The sequence below is a fragment of the Sus scrofa genome, chromosome 13, assembly GCF_054392235.1.
Source record: "Sus scrofa isolate SSC_HxYL_T2T_F1_AM1 chromosome 13, Sscrofa_HxYL_maternal_Yorkshire_Landrace_v2.0, whole genome shotgun sequence".
NCBI lineage: Eukaryota > Metazoa > Chordata > Mammalia > Artiodactyla > Suidae > Sus > Sus scrofa.
Window position 1 is genome coordinate 96,250,202 of NC_139395.1, and position 15,966 is coordinate 96,266,167.

The 15,966-nt window shown below is 42.6% G+C and overlaps 1 long non-coding RNA gene across 1 annotated transcript in view; it reads right to left on the reverse strand.

Annotated features, from left to right (window-relative positions):
• Positions 1-330: 330 nt before the first annotated feature.
• The window catches only part of LOC146397500 (uncharacterized), a 264,901-nt gene continuing 249,265 nt past the window's right edge, over positions 331-15,966 (reverse strand). Inside the window, exons 4-5 of the long non-coding RNA XR_014822582.1 lie at positions 2,673-2,798; positions 331-456 (exon numbers count right to left, since the gene is read on the reverse strand). This is a non-coding gene — a long non-coding RNA (uncharacterized LOC146397500). The remainder of the gene's footprint in view (positions 457-2,672; positions 2,799-15,966) is intronic.

Consider the following 15,966-nt stretch of genomic DNA (forward strand, 5'->3'; position numbering starts at 1 on the left):
ACTAATCATCCCGATGTGGCCTGGGCTAGCCTATCTCTCCTCCTGCCTCCCTCTCTATGGATGGACCAAGGAGGATTCTCCATTAAGCGGAGGATGCTGTAGCCTCAGGGCTCCTCAACTGCCCAGCTCCTTCCCAAGGCTCTGCCAGGTGTCCCAACAACGTGTCCTCATGGTCATACAATTTGTTAAATATAAGAGGTTTAAACACAGTTGGTTAACACTGCCATCTTTCACCACCTGACTCCCCCTCCACCGCCCCCTGTGTCACTTCCCTTCATGTAGGTGGCACTGGAGTGGCTGTGGGATAGATTTAATTTGGATTGAGTGGCGGCATCTTACCAAAGAGCTACACAGTTACTTCTGTGGGATACTCTTACCAACCATCCTGCTGACTCCTCCAGCACCATGTACAAAGGTCCAGAGGGGAGATGACAGTATAAACATGTTCCGCAGCACCTGGCAGTGAAAAAGAACACAAGTTAAAATGCATGGAGCCAGAGCTAGACGTGTAATACTGTTATTATCACAGAAAGAAAACAATTGCAAGCAAAGGCTTCGGCACTCATCCAGAGCCAAATCAAATTGTTTCCTTCTTCTCAGATTACAGTTAATAATGTAGAAACAATGATGAACTTGGAGCATATTTTAAAATTCTTTTTTATTGCAGCAGTAAATTTTATTTTGATTTTTGTGTTATAGAGCACAAACCTGTAGCAACACTGCAAACACAGAACATATCTATGTGGGAAATAGCATGTCTGAGATCTCCCCATATATTAGGGCATAGCTTAGAGTAGCTTTTTGACCTCCAAAAAGTCTGGAAGTGTTGGATAAAACTGCACACAAAATTACCACTGATGCAGGAAAATGACCTAAAGAAACTTGTCTGGCCAAACTCCTACACAGTCAATGCATAGAGTATAAAAGTCAGTGAATTTCACAATTATGCAGTTAAATACAAAGTAATGGCATTCGAAAGTGTATTTGAATTTCCATTGTGTAATTCTTAAATACAGATCAATTTTTTATAATTTTTCAGAATTAATGATGGGTCTAAAACTAAAATATGACAGAAGGAAATTATCTGGGGGAAGCCAAAAATATCAACTGAAATATCAACTGAAAGACAAACTAACAGAGGCTTCAAAATGTCAAAACCGGGAGTTCCTATCGTGGCTCAGCGGGTTAAGAACCCAACTAGTATTCCTAGGATGTGAGTTCGATACCTGGACCTCGCTCAGGGGTTAAGGATCCTACGTTGCTGCAAGTTGAGGTGTAGCTCACAGGTGGGGCTTGGATTCCACATTGCTGTGGCTGTGCCGTAGACCAGCAGCTGAAGCTCTAATTCAACCCCTAGCCTGGGAACTTCCAAGTGTGGCCTTAAAAAAAAAAAAAAAAAAAAGTCAAAACCTCTACATCACACTAGGTTAAAAGGCTGGTCCAGATGATGATAGGAAAGGCATCATGATCTCTAAAACATATAGATAATAAAACAACAAGAGAGATAAAAGAGATGATTAGAATCAGAACACTACCAAAAAAGAAACAGAGATTGGGAGTAATCGAACATATATATAATCCATATACTGGAGATAGTTTTTTTCCAAATTTACAATTCTCACATTTCCATGTCATTTCTCTAATGATACATGAGGATGAAAGAAACTTTCCTCAGCTGCCAATAATACGAAGCAATTTTTGACAAACCATGCAAAAGAAATGACGGAATCATCTCGGTCCTCCTTAGAAAATAACATTACAAAATTGTTGCCACATGAAGAGATGATCAAAGAACATGTTGTCAAAATACATTAGTAAAACACATTACAGAGTTGTGTCTAACTGTTGATGCAAGCACAATATTACTTCTTTGGTTTGGTTGGTTTTAAACATATGAAATTTTATGTGATTTCTTTCTTATTCTAAATAAATAGCCACTGACTTTGTAGTCATGATCAGTACAGTAAAACACAAACAGAAGTTGGGGCTACTCCTGATGGAAAATGTCCTTGTTTCCAAGTTTCTATCTGTTACCAACCTGGATCCTTGGACTCTTTAATCAATAGAAATTGATAAAAGGTCAGATGAGGAATTCAGGCAAGGTTTTATTGGGACTTGCAGTGCAGCATGGAAGCAGTTATTTTTCGTCCCTTGCAGTTTCTTTGTGTTTATTGATCAAGGAGACATTTGTCTGGGTGTAAGCACTGCAATAAAGGAACCCAGGTTTCAGGTTCCAGCCTGTCTCATACCCACTGTCTCCGCTTAAACCTAGCACCTCGGCACTTACTCAGTGAAGGAATGGGGGGCAAACTTGTAAGCCGGTGCTATTACTATTTCTCTGCCCCTGTGCTACCCTCAGTCACTCCACAGTTTACTCATCTGCAAACACAGAGTCCTTTTTTGTCCAAGGGCTAATTTAGCTGGGGCTGTGGGATCTGGCTCAGCTCCTGCCAGGTCATCAACCCTGCAGAAGCCGCCTACACGCCACAGAGGAGCAAACATTCTGGGAACACTGGTTTGGATGTACATGATCCAACAAAGTGCTCACCTCTGTAACTGGCTCATTGCAGTTAAGCCAACATCATAGAAATGAATAATAGAATCCCCTGTCCACGAGGTGGACAGTCACAGGTTCATGAACTTGTTCATGAAACGGAGAGCTTCTCACTGACCTTTACACCAATACACCAGTCAGCAGTCTCCTCCTCTCGTAACATCAGCTCCTTGGAAAAGATCACTCAGTGAGGACGTTCAGGCTCCACAGGGCCATGTCTTCACGTCTGTTTTCCTGTGGCTGCCTGAGTTCAAGACAAGAGCCGCTATGAACCCTCCTGCTTCAGGGCCTTAGTAGATGGTTAAAGGCATCTTCTCCTAGGCATGTTTTAAATAGCCCCGGGGCATTGTTGCAATGCCTTGCCTTAATCAGAGCCTTCCAACTGGAGGCTGCCAACTTGATCATTTCTTTGAATGTTCTGGTTCTGCTGCCTTCTTCCACCTACCCAAGTGCTGAGCAGGAGTGGTGCTTGGAGCCAGGCCTCCATCACGTGGACTCACTCCACAGCCCAGAGCAGAAAAGAACATTCACACTGAACGTTCAACTGTCAGAAAACACCACAGGCTATGCACTGAAGGCTCCCCAGCCTTTTCTGCTCTAGTGGAAATAGCTATATAGCATTTCTAGTAAAAAATAACTACTACATGGCACAAGTACAATCTAAGTGCTTTATATTTATAGTTAATCTTCTCAACAACCTATGAAGTTCTACTGTTATTAACCTCGTTTTGCAGACATGGAAATTGAGGCCCAGATGGACTATGTGATTTGTCCAGGGGCAAGCAGCTGGTAAGAATATTATAAAGGACAATTAGACAATTCCTGTGTTTAACTCTGTTTTCTTAATTGTGAAATGACAGTGATGACAGCAACTACACGATTGCATACCTGCTTTATTCTGGATCCTGTGCTAAGGCAATAAAGGGTCCAAGAAGAGAAGGACTATTTTCCTCTCCCACTGCCTTTAAGGAGACATGAGGTGCTGAGGTGGGGGCAGAGACAGGGGATTCAGAGCAGTGAAAATACGAACAAATGTATGTTAGTGGAGGGAAGTTCCTGGGCAAGTAAGGAAATGCTTGCTAATGGAGGTCTAAAAGGAGATATTTTGCTTCCCATAATCGTTTTCTACAGAAATCCTTCCTTATGATATTTAAAATGAATATAGTTTTGGAGTTCCACTGTGCCTCTGTGGGTTAAGGACCTGACATTATCTCTGTGAGGATGCAGGTTTGATCCCAGGTCTCCATCAGTGGGTTAAAATCCAATGTTGCCACAAGCTGCAGTGTAGGTTGCAGATGTGGCTCCAGTCCGGTGTTGCCATGGCTGTGGTGTAGGCCTGCTGCTGCAGCTCCAATTCAACTCCTGGTCCAGGTCATTCCATATGCCACACGTGTGGACATTAAACAAACAAACAAACAAACAAACAAACAACAACAAAACATAATAACAAGAGAGTTTTAAAGAGGGAAGAGAAAACAGAGAGGTACAGAACTATCATCAAATTTCATTTCTGTCTTTTCTTATTATTCTTCATAGTAATTCCTCTTACATTATATTATATATTATCCCTATTCAGTTATCTCCATTTCTCAGGTCAGAAGAAAAAATCCTGAGGTTCAGAGAGCTTCAGAGACAGAGCCAGTTCATACAGCAGAACCCAAATCTGAATGTAGGTCTGTAAAATTGTCAAGTCCACTTGTTCCCAGGACCCAACACCACCTTTTCTGGAATGCAGCCACTACCTGACGCAGCGACCACCTCAAAGGACCTGGGCCCTGAGAAAACCTGAGGCTGATGGTAGATTTGAGCCCTGCTGCTCTCCTGTTCCACCCACAGCTGCCTCACCTCACCGGGCCCAAGATTCATGGCCACCAGCATCCAGGCCTGAGCTCAGATCTCTGGGGACCACGTCTGAGGAGCTCAGTGACTCAGTGCCTCCCCTCTAAATTCCTTTTAAGCACTCCAGATTTAATGGCTGCTATTAATACAAATTATGCTTCATTAAGCGTGAAGCTAAGGAGAACTCGGCTCGGAGGCTCCAGTTCAATACAGAGCTGAAGGACAAACAGAACGGCTATTTTTAATCCTGGCAATGTCAGTGGGGAGAGGGCAGCCTGACACTGTATGTGCCTGTCACTTCTGCTGCAAATTGGGTGTTTCAAGTTTCAAATAAATATCTCTTGTTTTCAGCTCAAGATGTATGAGAGAGTAATCTTTCAGGGATGGTAACACTGAGTACATTTTTCCTTTCAGAAAACCTTTTTCTAGAAAGCCCAAAAAGGAACAGGGAGGGAGAAGTTCTCAGCAGGTTCCCTATTGGACTCCTGTCCCCACAACTCCCAGGAGGCTCTGGTTTTTTGGGGCTGGGGTGCTAGCAATGCTCACTCTGATGCCTCACTGTTACTTGCTATTTATAGACTGTGGTTTTCTAGAGACAGCTCAAGAGTAGGCAAAAATCAGGGTTCCTACTGTAGCACAGTGGGTTGAGGATCCAGCCTTGTCACTGCAGTGGTTCAGGTTGCTCCTGTGGTGCAGTTTGATCCCTGGCCCAGGAACTTCCACATGCCAAAGGTGCAGCAAAAAAAAAAAAAAAAAAAAAAAAGGCAAAATCAGACCTATGTGTCATTCTAGACCAGGGGGGGTCAACAAATGTTTCCTGTAAAGGGTCAAAGATTTTTGTGGGGCCTGTGTCTCTGTTGCAAATACTCAACTCTGCCCTTGCAACAGAAAAGCAGCTATAAGATCACACATAAAGGAATGTGCATGGCAGTGTTCCAATAAAACTTTATTTACAAAACTGAGTGTAGGCCAGATATGGCCCCTAGGCTGTAGAGTCTCCCACCTCTAATTCAAATATTCTGTTCCATCCTAGATGTTTTAGCAATGGGTGTAAACTTAGCTTTTTTTTTCAGTTTTTAAAAATTTCACTGAAGTATAGTTGATTGTCTTGCTATACAACAAAGTAATTCAGTTATTCATATACCCGTATCCATTCTCTTTCAGATTCTCTTCCCATATAATCACAGAATACTGAGCAGTGTTCTCTGTGTTATACAGCAGGTCCCCCTCATACTCACTGAAGAGAAACAGTCTCACAGACTTTGAAAAACTTACGGTTTCCAAAGGGGACAGGTTGCAGGGGAGGGATGGATTGAGTGTTTAGAATTGGCATATGCACAGTGACTGTGACAGGGACCCGCTGTGTAGCACAGAGAACACTACTCAGTATTCTGTGATTATATGGAAAGAGAATTTGAAAGAGAATGGATAAGAGTATATGAATAGCTGAATTACTTTGCTGTACAGCAAGGCAATCAACTATACTTCAATGAAACTTTTAAAAACTGGGGGGAAGAAAAGGCTAAGTTTACACCCGTTGCTAAAACATCTAGGATGGAAAAGAAAATTTGAATTAGAGGTGTTCCAAAAATCAGACGATATCACTTATATGTGGAATCTAAAAAAAGGTTACAAATGAAGTTATTTGCAGAAGAGAAACAAGCTCAAATAAGTTCATTCATAACTTTTTTTTAGATTTCACATATAAGTAATATCGTCTGATTTTTGTTTTTCACTGTCTGACTAACTTCACTTAGTTTGATAATTTCTAGGTCCATCTTTATTGCTACAAATGGCATTATTTCATTCTTTTTATGGCTGAGTAATATTTCATTCTATGCATGTACCACATCTTCTTTATCCATTCATCTTTCAACAGACATTTACTACCTTAGTCTTTTATGAACATGCTTGTAACAGCTATATCTGTTTACCTATGAAGTTGTGACAATTGGAATTCTTTAAAAAAAAAAAGTCTCTGTATGCAATATCAATACAGGATTATAGAATTAGCATGTTTGGATTGGTTGAATTTACTTGTTATCTCCAATCGGCTCAACCTATCAAGTCTGTGATACTCATTAATGGGGGTGCAATTTTCAATCAGCACTTTTGCTTAGAAGTCAGTTTGCATGCTTTCCTACTTTATAAAGCATATTATCAGTTTTCTTTGTTCTAAGAATCTAACAATGAGTGCACTGCAGTGATTCTGCTAATGAAATGCCCCAATTTATCCACTGCGTAGGTATAACAGTTGAAGCTCTCCAGTAAAACAGAACCGATGGAAGATATATAGAGAGATACAGATGTAGATATGGAGATAGATAGATGATAGACAGACAGACAGATAGATAGATAGACAGACAGACAGACAGATAGATAGATAATTTGCTCACACAGCTATGGAGGCTGAGAAGCCCCACAGTCTGCCATCTGCAAGCTGGAAAGGTAAGGAAGACCAGTGGTGCAGTTCAAAGCCCTAAGCCTGAGAGCTAATGGAGTTTACTGGAGTTCCTATCATGGTGCAGCCAAAACGAATCCGACTAGGAACCATGAGGTTGCCAGTTCGATCCCTGGCCTCGCTCAGCGGGTTAAGGATTCGGTGTTGCCATGAGCTGTGGTGTAGGTTTCAGATGCGGCTTGGATCTGGCATTGCTGAGGCTCTGGTGTAGGCTGGCAGCTGTAGCTTCCATTCGCCCCCTAGCCTGGGAACCTCCATATGCCGCAGATGCAGCCCTAAAAAGCAAAAAAAAAAAAAAAAAAAAAAAAAAAAAAAAAAAAAAAAAATTAGGGTTTACTGTTCAAGTCTGCAGGCCTGAGAAATAGGGATGCTGAGGACAAAAGACTGATATTCAGCCCAACAGTCAGGCCAAGGGAATTCTCCCTGCCTCTACCTTTGCTCTATTTAAGCCATCAACAGATTGTCTGCTGCTCACCCACGCTGGTGAGGGCCATCTGCTTTACTCAGTCTACCAATGCAAATGCTGATCTCACCCAGAAACACCTTCAGAGACACACCCAGAAATAATGTTTCACCAGCTATCTGGATACCCCAGGGCCCAGGAACATGAAATTAACTATCCCAGCAAGTTAGATACTAGTTGAGTTACTATTCATTCCCACCTCCCTTGTCCTTGTGTTTGTTTGGACCTGCTTTGGCCAATGGGATGTTAGAATCCATTAAGGGAGAAGAGGCTTGGAATTACAGGCTCAGTATTGCCTTTCACCATATCGCTTCCAAGACTGTGTGAGGAACAGGGTTTATACAGTCCATCAGCAGAAGGCTTTTTAAAAAAGAATGCTGGGAGTTCCCATCGTGGCGCAGTGGTTAACAAATCCGACTAGGAACCATGAGGTTGTGGGTTCGGTCCCTGCCCTTGCTCAGTGAGTTAATGATCTGGTGTTGCCGTGAGATGTGGTGTAGGTCACAGACGAGGCTCGGATCCCGCGTGGCTGTGGCTGTGGTGTAGGCCAGCAGCTACAGCTCTGATTTGACCCCTAGCCTGGGAACCTCCATATGCCACTGGAGTGGCCCAAGAAATGGCAAAAAGACAAAAAAAAAAAAAAAAAAAAAAAAGATTGCTGGAATGAGATTGCTAGGGGAAAAAAGGGAAAAAAAATTGTTAAGACAATTGCCATGCCATATGTAAAACTAGTAACTGCTTTACAGAGCTATAAAACCATAATTTGGGAGGGGGCGCTGTGCTCTATCCAACAGAATTGTAAGCCAGCATGTAATTTTATAATGTCTCGACTCTAATAAGTAGTAAATAGCAAGGTCAAACACAGGAACAGTCTCATAAATAATTAAATAATCCTTGGTTGAGCCTGTTAGCCATTAAAAGAATATCTTACATCTTTGCCTTATTTTCAAGCTTCAAGTAAATTTTCTTTACTGTTTTTCACTACAGTCATTGGAGAATAGCCTTGGGCTATAAAGATGAAATTGTATCTCAATCTGTGTGCTCAGGATCTTCTCAGGTAGATGATGATGATGATGCTCCTGATGATGCCCCCATGGGTATGGTCACCCAGTGTGACTAAACCTCAAGTCTTGTGCACTGTGTTGCCTCAGTTGTCCCACCCAGGGCAGGGGATGAACGGGCAGAAACCCAACAAGAAGGAAGGCATTGCTCATGGCTTTCATGGATTGTTTCTGACTGTGGGAAACCATAGCTCTGCTGTGCCCCTTGACCTTGGGCCCAGCGAAGGGATTTATTTATTTATTTATCTTTTTGCCTTTTCCAGGTGGCATATGGAGGTTCTCAGGTTAGGGTCTAATCGGAGCTGCAGCCACCCGCCTACACCACAGCCATAGCAATGCGGGATCCGAGCAGCGTCTGCAACCTACACCACAGCTCACGGCAACGCCGGATCCTTAACCCACTGAGCACGGCCAGGGATCAAACCCACAACCTCATGGTTCCTACTCGGATTCGTTAACCACTGTGCCACGACTGGAACTCCCCAGCAAAGGGATTTAAACTCATACCAAGGAGTTAAGATGCGTGGTCAAAACATCTATGTCTAATGAGATGTCACCAAGCACCCTAAAACTTTCACAAAGATGCAAATAATCACAAATATTGTTTAGTTCTTAATATTACAGTATCTTCTTTAGTTCTGTCCTTTCCTACGAACCCAGATTCTCTTGGAGGGGATCAATGAACACACATAAACTAGGAACCTCACTCAGGCTGTGGTGCACAAGCCAAGTCACGTGCACTTAGATTCATCTGGGTATATGGCTAGGCACCCCTCGTATCTCACACACCCAGAACAGACACCTTAAGGGATGCCAGACAGCCTTCAGGGAGCCTTCCTGAATCTCTCAGGGATTTGCTAGAAGCCTCAGGTTTCTTTTGCTCAACAGACTGAAGACCAGGAGTTGGCATGCTTTTGATGCAAAGGGTCAGATAGTAAATAGTTTGGGCTCTATGACTATAGGATCTCTGTTGCAACTACCTGACTTTGGCATGCAAGTAGTGATAGACTTATGTAAACAAAAGACCGAGGCTATAGTTCCGCCCTGTATGAGAACAGGGGGCAAGCTGAATTTGGCCCATGATCTGTATCTCGCCAACCCCTGCTCTGAACTAGAGCAGGCTCCCTGCTGTGATAAAGATGCTCCCATTGTTGCATCTCCCTAACCCGCTGCTCCCTACACCCCACACCTACATCCTCAGAGCAAAGTAAATTGTTAGTTTGCTTTCCCCACCAAGGTGGAGTCCAATCATTTATAAACAATGGGCACAGCATCCTGCCCCTGGGCAGCAGCTGAGGGGCTGCACACAATGGTAACTTGTCTGCTTTTAAGTAGGCAAGGGAAATGTGAAGGCTGCGTGTTACTATAGGAGACAGAGCCTTAGAGCTTCTGGTTACACCTCCACTCTTTGGAGAGTCAGATCTGGCAGAGATGGCTTCCAAGGCACAGTCTCAGCTGAGGGGACAAGGTGGCAGGGCATGGCATGTGAGTGCCGTGCAGCTCACGGAGTCTGGCAGGGACATGAACACGAGGATGGACATGGGCAGAGGTAAACTTGAAGCCTGAGCAGCAGCCAGAAGCTGAGCACTGGGTCAGCTGGACCCCAGTCTATGAAGAGGGGTAGAAGATGGCAGCTGCACCCCCCGCCCCCAAGTCACAGGCCAAAGCCCCTTTTTGCTTGAACACAGTAGACCAGGAATGGGGAAAAAAATCTGGCTATGTACACTTTAGGCAGCCCTATCAGAAGCCGCCCTCAAATCTCTTTAGGAAAACTTTAGTAAACCGTATAGATCTAACGTTTCATCTTTAACAAAAAAAAAAAAAAAAAAAAAAAGGTAGAAAGAAAAAAAAAAGGCGGACAACAGGCCTTTGAAATGCTGAACTTCAATTCCCTTGGAAAAGCCGCTAGTAAATAAACTCTACAGAGCTACCATTTTTGTTTCCTTTGAGAGAAAGAGGCGAAAATGAGTTCTGAAAACAACCCTTTGAAAGAATGTCTTTGAAGCAACCCCACCTCTGCTCCAAGACTGATCCAGCCAGTCTAGAAAAGCCACTAATAAACAAACAGGTGCAGAGAAAACTAAAAGTGTTCTTTGCTGTGATAACTTGATCTATAAAAGATGCCCCCTCCCACGCGGACTCGATCCCTGGCCCCACTCGGTGGGTTAAGGATCTGGCATTGCCATGAGCTGCGTTGTAGGTTGCAGACGTGGCTGGGATCCTGCATTGCTGTGGCTGTGGTGTAGGCTGGCAGCTGCAGCTCCAATTCAACCCCTAGGTTGGGAACCACCTGGCCCTAAAAAGACAGAACAAACAAACAAACAAAAGTCCTCCCATGGGAAAGCTACAGAAAAGACCTCCCAATTCACTCCATCTGCCAACCCCCTCCCACCCTAGGCCCTGTGGAGCAGACATAAAGACCCCCACCCGGGCAGGCAAAAAGGATTTACGGGTCAAGAGTTAATATCTTACCTCATCATTTCCAAAGAGTAAATCACATTCCAGTTAATCACTGCGAAAATTAACCAAGACTAAATATGGATACTCCTCCCCACTGCCATAGTGTAACTAATTTAAGGTTTAAGAAACAAAAATTCTGGCTTTGGTGGCTGATTTTGGTGTTTAAATTTACGTGGATAGTACATCTGGGCTCAAACTCTGCCTTCAAGTGTTAATAAGCTGAATGAGCAGGAGCGTCCTTGCTGGGTAAGTATGTCTCTTGTGGAGGATTTTATTTACATCTTGTTGTTCTGAATTTCATCTGTGCTTTACACATCCAGAAGGGTTAGACAAGCTGGCCCTCTCCTTACCACTCCAGCCTACATCCTTCAAACCAGATAAACTTGACTCCATTAGTTGTGTGAGTTTGATCATTTACCCAATGGGTGCTCACATTCCCATAACATAAAACTGAAAAGAAGAACGGGATTTGAATCAAGGTAGGATTGTAAGTACATAATTCGAAGCCCCCTTTCTTTCCTCCAATCTGAACAACATAGGAATGACAGATGAAATATAAAAAGAAACTGCTAAAATCATAGCCAACTTGATTGGAGTTCCCATTGTGACTCAGTGGGTTAAGAACCTGACATAGTATATGCGAGAATGAGGTTTCACCCCTGGCTTCACTCAGTGGGTTCGAGATCCAGCATTGCCAAAAGCTATAGCGTGGGTAGCAGATGCAGCTCGGATCTGACATTGCTGTGGCTGTGGTGTAAACCAGCAGTTGCAGCTCCAATTCCTCCCCTGGCCTGGAAGCTTCCATATGCCACAGGTGCGGCCATAAACAAAAACAAACAAACAAAAAAATCAGGGTGGCTGCGTCTATTGATGTGACATGGAAGAGAAACCCAAAGTGGTGAATAGAAGCTGGAACTGCTGTCTTGCTAAGCTCTGGATTAGTCTGGGATGTCTGAGAGTTTCATTTTGCAGACTGAGTAGGGAGTACATATGTTAAACAGCAGGTAAGGGACCCAAACCAGCTCACTCCTCAGGACTTTTAGAAAATATTTCCTTCCAAATAAAGCACTTGTGGAAAAAAGTTTCCATTTTCTTCATACATCTTCCATCTTACCTGGGATATTATTGTGCTAAGACAGAATGCTTGAGGCTGAGACAGCCTATTACAACTATTGAAGAAAAGGAGAAGACCTGGAATCCTGATTTTGTTGAACCACTCAGTGAACCTCGGACCACCCAGCATCTGCACCTCTGAAGTAAATAATAAGCGTCATATGGCTTAACCAGTGTTGGTTGGATTTCTCCATACATAAAGTCAAATGCATTCTAATTGAAATAGGGTATGTGTATGTGGACAGGGAGATGGGATGGGCACTACCTCTTAAGAAGAGGCTGCAGACAAAAATTCCAAACACATGAGGAAATCAAATGCAATAAAATGAAAAAATAAGCAAAAAAAAAAAAAAATCAAACATGAATTCACTCCAGAGGAAAGTAAAATTATAGACAGTCTGAATGGCTTTAAATAAATATGTCTAGGATATCTTTATTGAACAAGAAATATTGTCATTAAAAGGATAGAAATTGGGAGTTCCCGTCGTGGCGCAGTGGTTAACGAATCCGACTAGGAACCATGAGGTTGCGGGTTCGGTCCCTGCCCTTGCTCAGTGGGTTAACGATCCGGCGTTGCCGTGAGCTGTGGTGTAGGTTGCAGACGCAGCTCGGATCCTGCGTTGCTGTGGCTCTGGCGTAGGTCGGCGGCTACAGCTCCGATTCAACCCCTGGCCTGGGAACCTCCATATGCCATGGGAGCGGCCCAAGAAATAGCAATAACAACAACAACAACAAAAGACAAAAGACAAAAAGACAAAAAGACAAAAAGACAAAAAAAAAAAAAAAAAAAAAAAAAAAAAAGGATAGAAATTATTGGAGAGTTCCTGTCGTGGCTCAGTGGTTAACGAATCCAACTAGGAACCATGAGGTTTCGGGTTCGATCCATGGCCTTGCTCAATGGGTTAAGTGTTGTAAGCTGTGATGTAGGTCACAGACGAGGCTTGGATCCCGTGTTGTTGTGGCGCTGCCGTAGGCCAGCAACTACAGCTCTGATTAGACCCCTAGCCTGGGAACCTCCATATGCTGAGGGAGTGGCCCTGGAAAAGGCAAAAGGCCAAAAAAAAAAAAAAAAAAAAAAAAAAAGGGATGGAAATTATGAGATAAAGTCAGGCTGACATTAAAATAACAGTAAACCATTGAAAAAGGAATTAGAAATCTTGAAAATAAACCATCTAGTTATTGAAATAAATGCAACAGAAGTACCCTCTACAATGGGCACAATATAAGAACTGACTCAGAAGTAAAATACATATGTCACAGGGAAGGAAGGCACCGTATAGGGAATAGAGTCAGTGATACTGTAACAAATTTGTATGGTGACAGATGGTTACTAGACTTATTGTGGTGATCAATTCATAATGTATGTAGGAGTTCCTGTCGTGACGCAGTGGTTAACGAATCTGACTAGGAACCATAAGGTTGCGGGTTCGGTCCCTGCCCTTGCTCAGTGGGTTAACGATCCGGCGTTGCCGTGAGCTGTGGTGTAGGTCGCAGACGCGGCTCGGATCCTGCGTTGCTGTGGCTGTGGTGTAGGCCGGTGGCTACAGCTCCGATTGGACCCCTAGCCTGGGAATCTCCATATGCAGCGGGAGCGGCCCAAGAAATAGCAAAAAGACAAAAAAAAAAAAAAAGACATAATGTATGTAAATGTCTAATCACTATGTCGTACAACTGAAATTAATATAATACCGCAATTTTAAAAGGGAAAAAAAAAAGAATTGACTAAGAGGAAATGACCGAAAGGACAACATAATAGAGATAATTATCAGAAAGATCAGCTGAGACTTGGAGGAATGAAGAAGTAATATTTGAGAGATAAAATTGGATATTCCTGGGATTTAAGAGACACAGAAGTCCTCAAACTAAAGTGGGCTTTGAGCACAAAGCAGGATAAACACAAATTAATACCAAAGTAGCTATATCACAGTGAGAAAGATACAGAGAAAAATCCTTAAAATACTCAGACTTAAAAAAAAAAAAAAAAAAAAAAAGAAAAAGATGTGGTCCTTAGACTGCCCTGGGGTGTTGCTGGGGTGCCCTTCCCTCCTCTTCCTGAACACCTTCACTGCTCTGATCTCAGCACAGTCTTTGCTAATAGCCTCTTAAATCTTGATCCTATCTATAATTTCCTATTCTTCCCCCATCAACATTCAAAACCCATTCCCCCATCTCAGCTTTTTTCATTCCTAGCCCCTCTTGCTCAAATCCATGTCAGCAGTTCTCTCTCAAAAACATCATCCTTCTTTTATTCATACCTCTATTACTTTTCTAAATAGGGCTGGTAGTGCCTTTCAAATCTGCATACAATAGACAAAAAAGAGAAAGTGATTAGCTCTATTAGAATAAAGCTTTGAAGCCAAAATTCCTAAAAATATATATCACACAGTCCAGTATTTACTAAGATTATATGGTTTGATAGCAGCTTCCAAGTTTCTAAGGCAAAAAGAGAAATACTTTCAGCCAATATACTTAGTTTCTATAACACAGAAGTGTCCCAGTTGGTAAGAAGGAGCATTTCCAAACAGAAGCCAGGGATACTGGACCCTATTGCAAGTTTTCTCTTGCTCCTATCCTCAGTACCATAAAGTCACAAAAACCCAATTACCGAGCGACCTGCTGAAGGTTTTGAAGTACACAGGATGGAACAGAGCGCGCTATTCACTTATGTGGCTTCTTCATCAAGGAAGCCACATCTGAGCAGGCTAGGCAATTCCCCTAAAGGTGCACTTCTGGTAGATAGGGATTTATTGATTACGCAGTTCATCATATTTAACGTGACCTGTGAAGACCATTTGAGGCATTTTTTCTCATTTTCATTATTTTTTCTCTTTTGCCTATTTTTAAGCCTTTTAAAGATGCTTTAGCGAACTTCTTTAAGGGCATATCCATTTGACTTGGTAAAATTCTTTGAAACATTAAAGAAGGCAAAGTAGAAAACGATACCTCAAAGGAAGTAGAAATTACATCAAGGACCAAACTGTCCAATTTCATATTATTATAAATTTGTTTGGTCTTTTTAGGGCTGTGCCTGTGGCATATGGAAGTTCCCAGGCTAGGGGTTGAATCCAAGCTGTAGCTGCCAGCCTATGCCAGAGCTCATGGCAACACAGGATCCTCAACCCACTGAGCGAGGCCAGGGATCAAACCCATGTTCTCATGGATACCAGTTGGATTTGTTACGCTGAGCCACAATGGGAACTTCCAAATTTGTAATGTTATAAATATTTAAATAAATATGTCATTAGATGAGACACATATTAAAAAAATTGAAAGTTTCCCAACTGTGACAATAACCCCCCAAATTTAAATGACTTTTCCAAAACTACATTTTTCAACCAAAAGAAGAACTTTAAAATGATCAATATTAAAAAGCAAATCTGGATCAACCATGCTGGAGCAAAGACCGAGGTACCATTGATTTACTCCGTAAACAATGCTATAGAATCATTGACATATGTTAAGGATATCTAAGAGTATATGGCCAAAAAAGTACCAAAACAAGCTCTGGAAACTGTCCTATTTAAGAGATGAGGACCACGAAAGCCAGAGTGGTTGCTGCATGTCCCCAATATCTTAAGAAACAGGTCATAGCTGGAAGCTGGACCTCCAACCCTGCAGCACAGGGCCCTGTCCCTAATCTTCAGAGCCACCTACGCTCTGTACTGGGGACACAGCAAAGATTCTGAGCACTAGTGGTTGGGTCCAGACCTGGCTCTGTGATTCTCTATTCCACACCACTCTGCCTCTCCAGGCAGTTGCTTCTTCCATTTGAGGCCTGAATTCATGAATAAGTGATTCTTTGGCTTATAATATGCATGCAAGTCAAAACTTTCTGTCCATTGGCCAAGCATTACTGGTAGACCTGCAGGTAGGTAATATCTTCGCCAACTCAGACGTGTTAGCCTTTAATTTCTTAAATGTCCTGGCTTTTAGCCCTAAGACCCGTACTGATTAACAAAGTTATTGTAAGCAGCAGCAAATGCCCAACTTCAGCCTATCCCTTGCAAGTTATTAA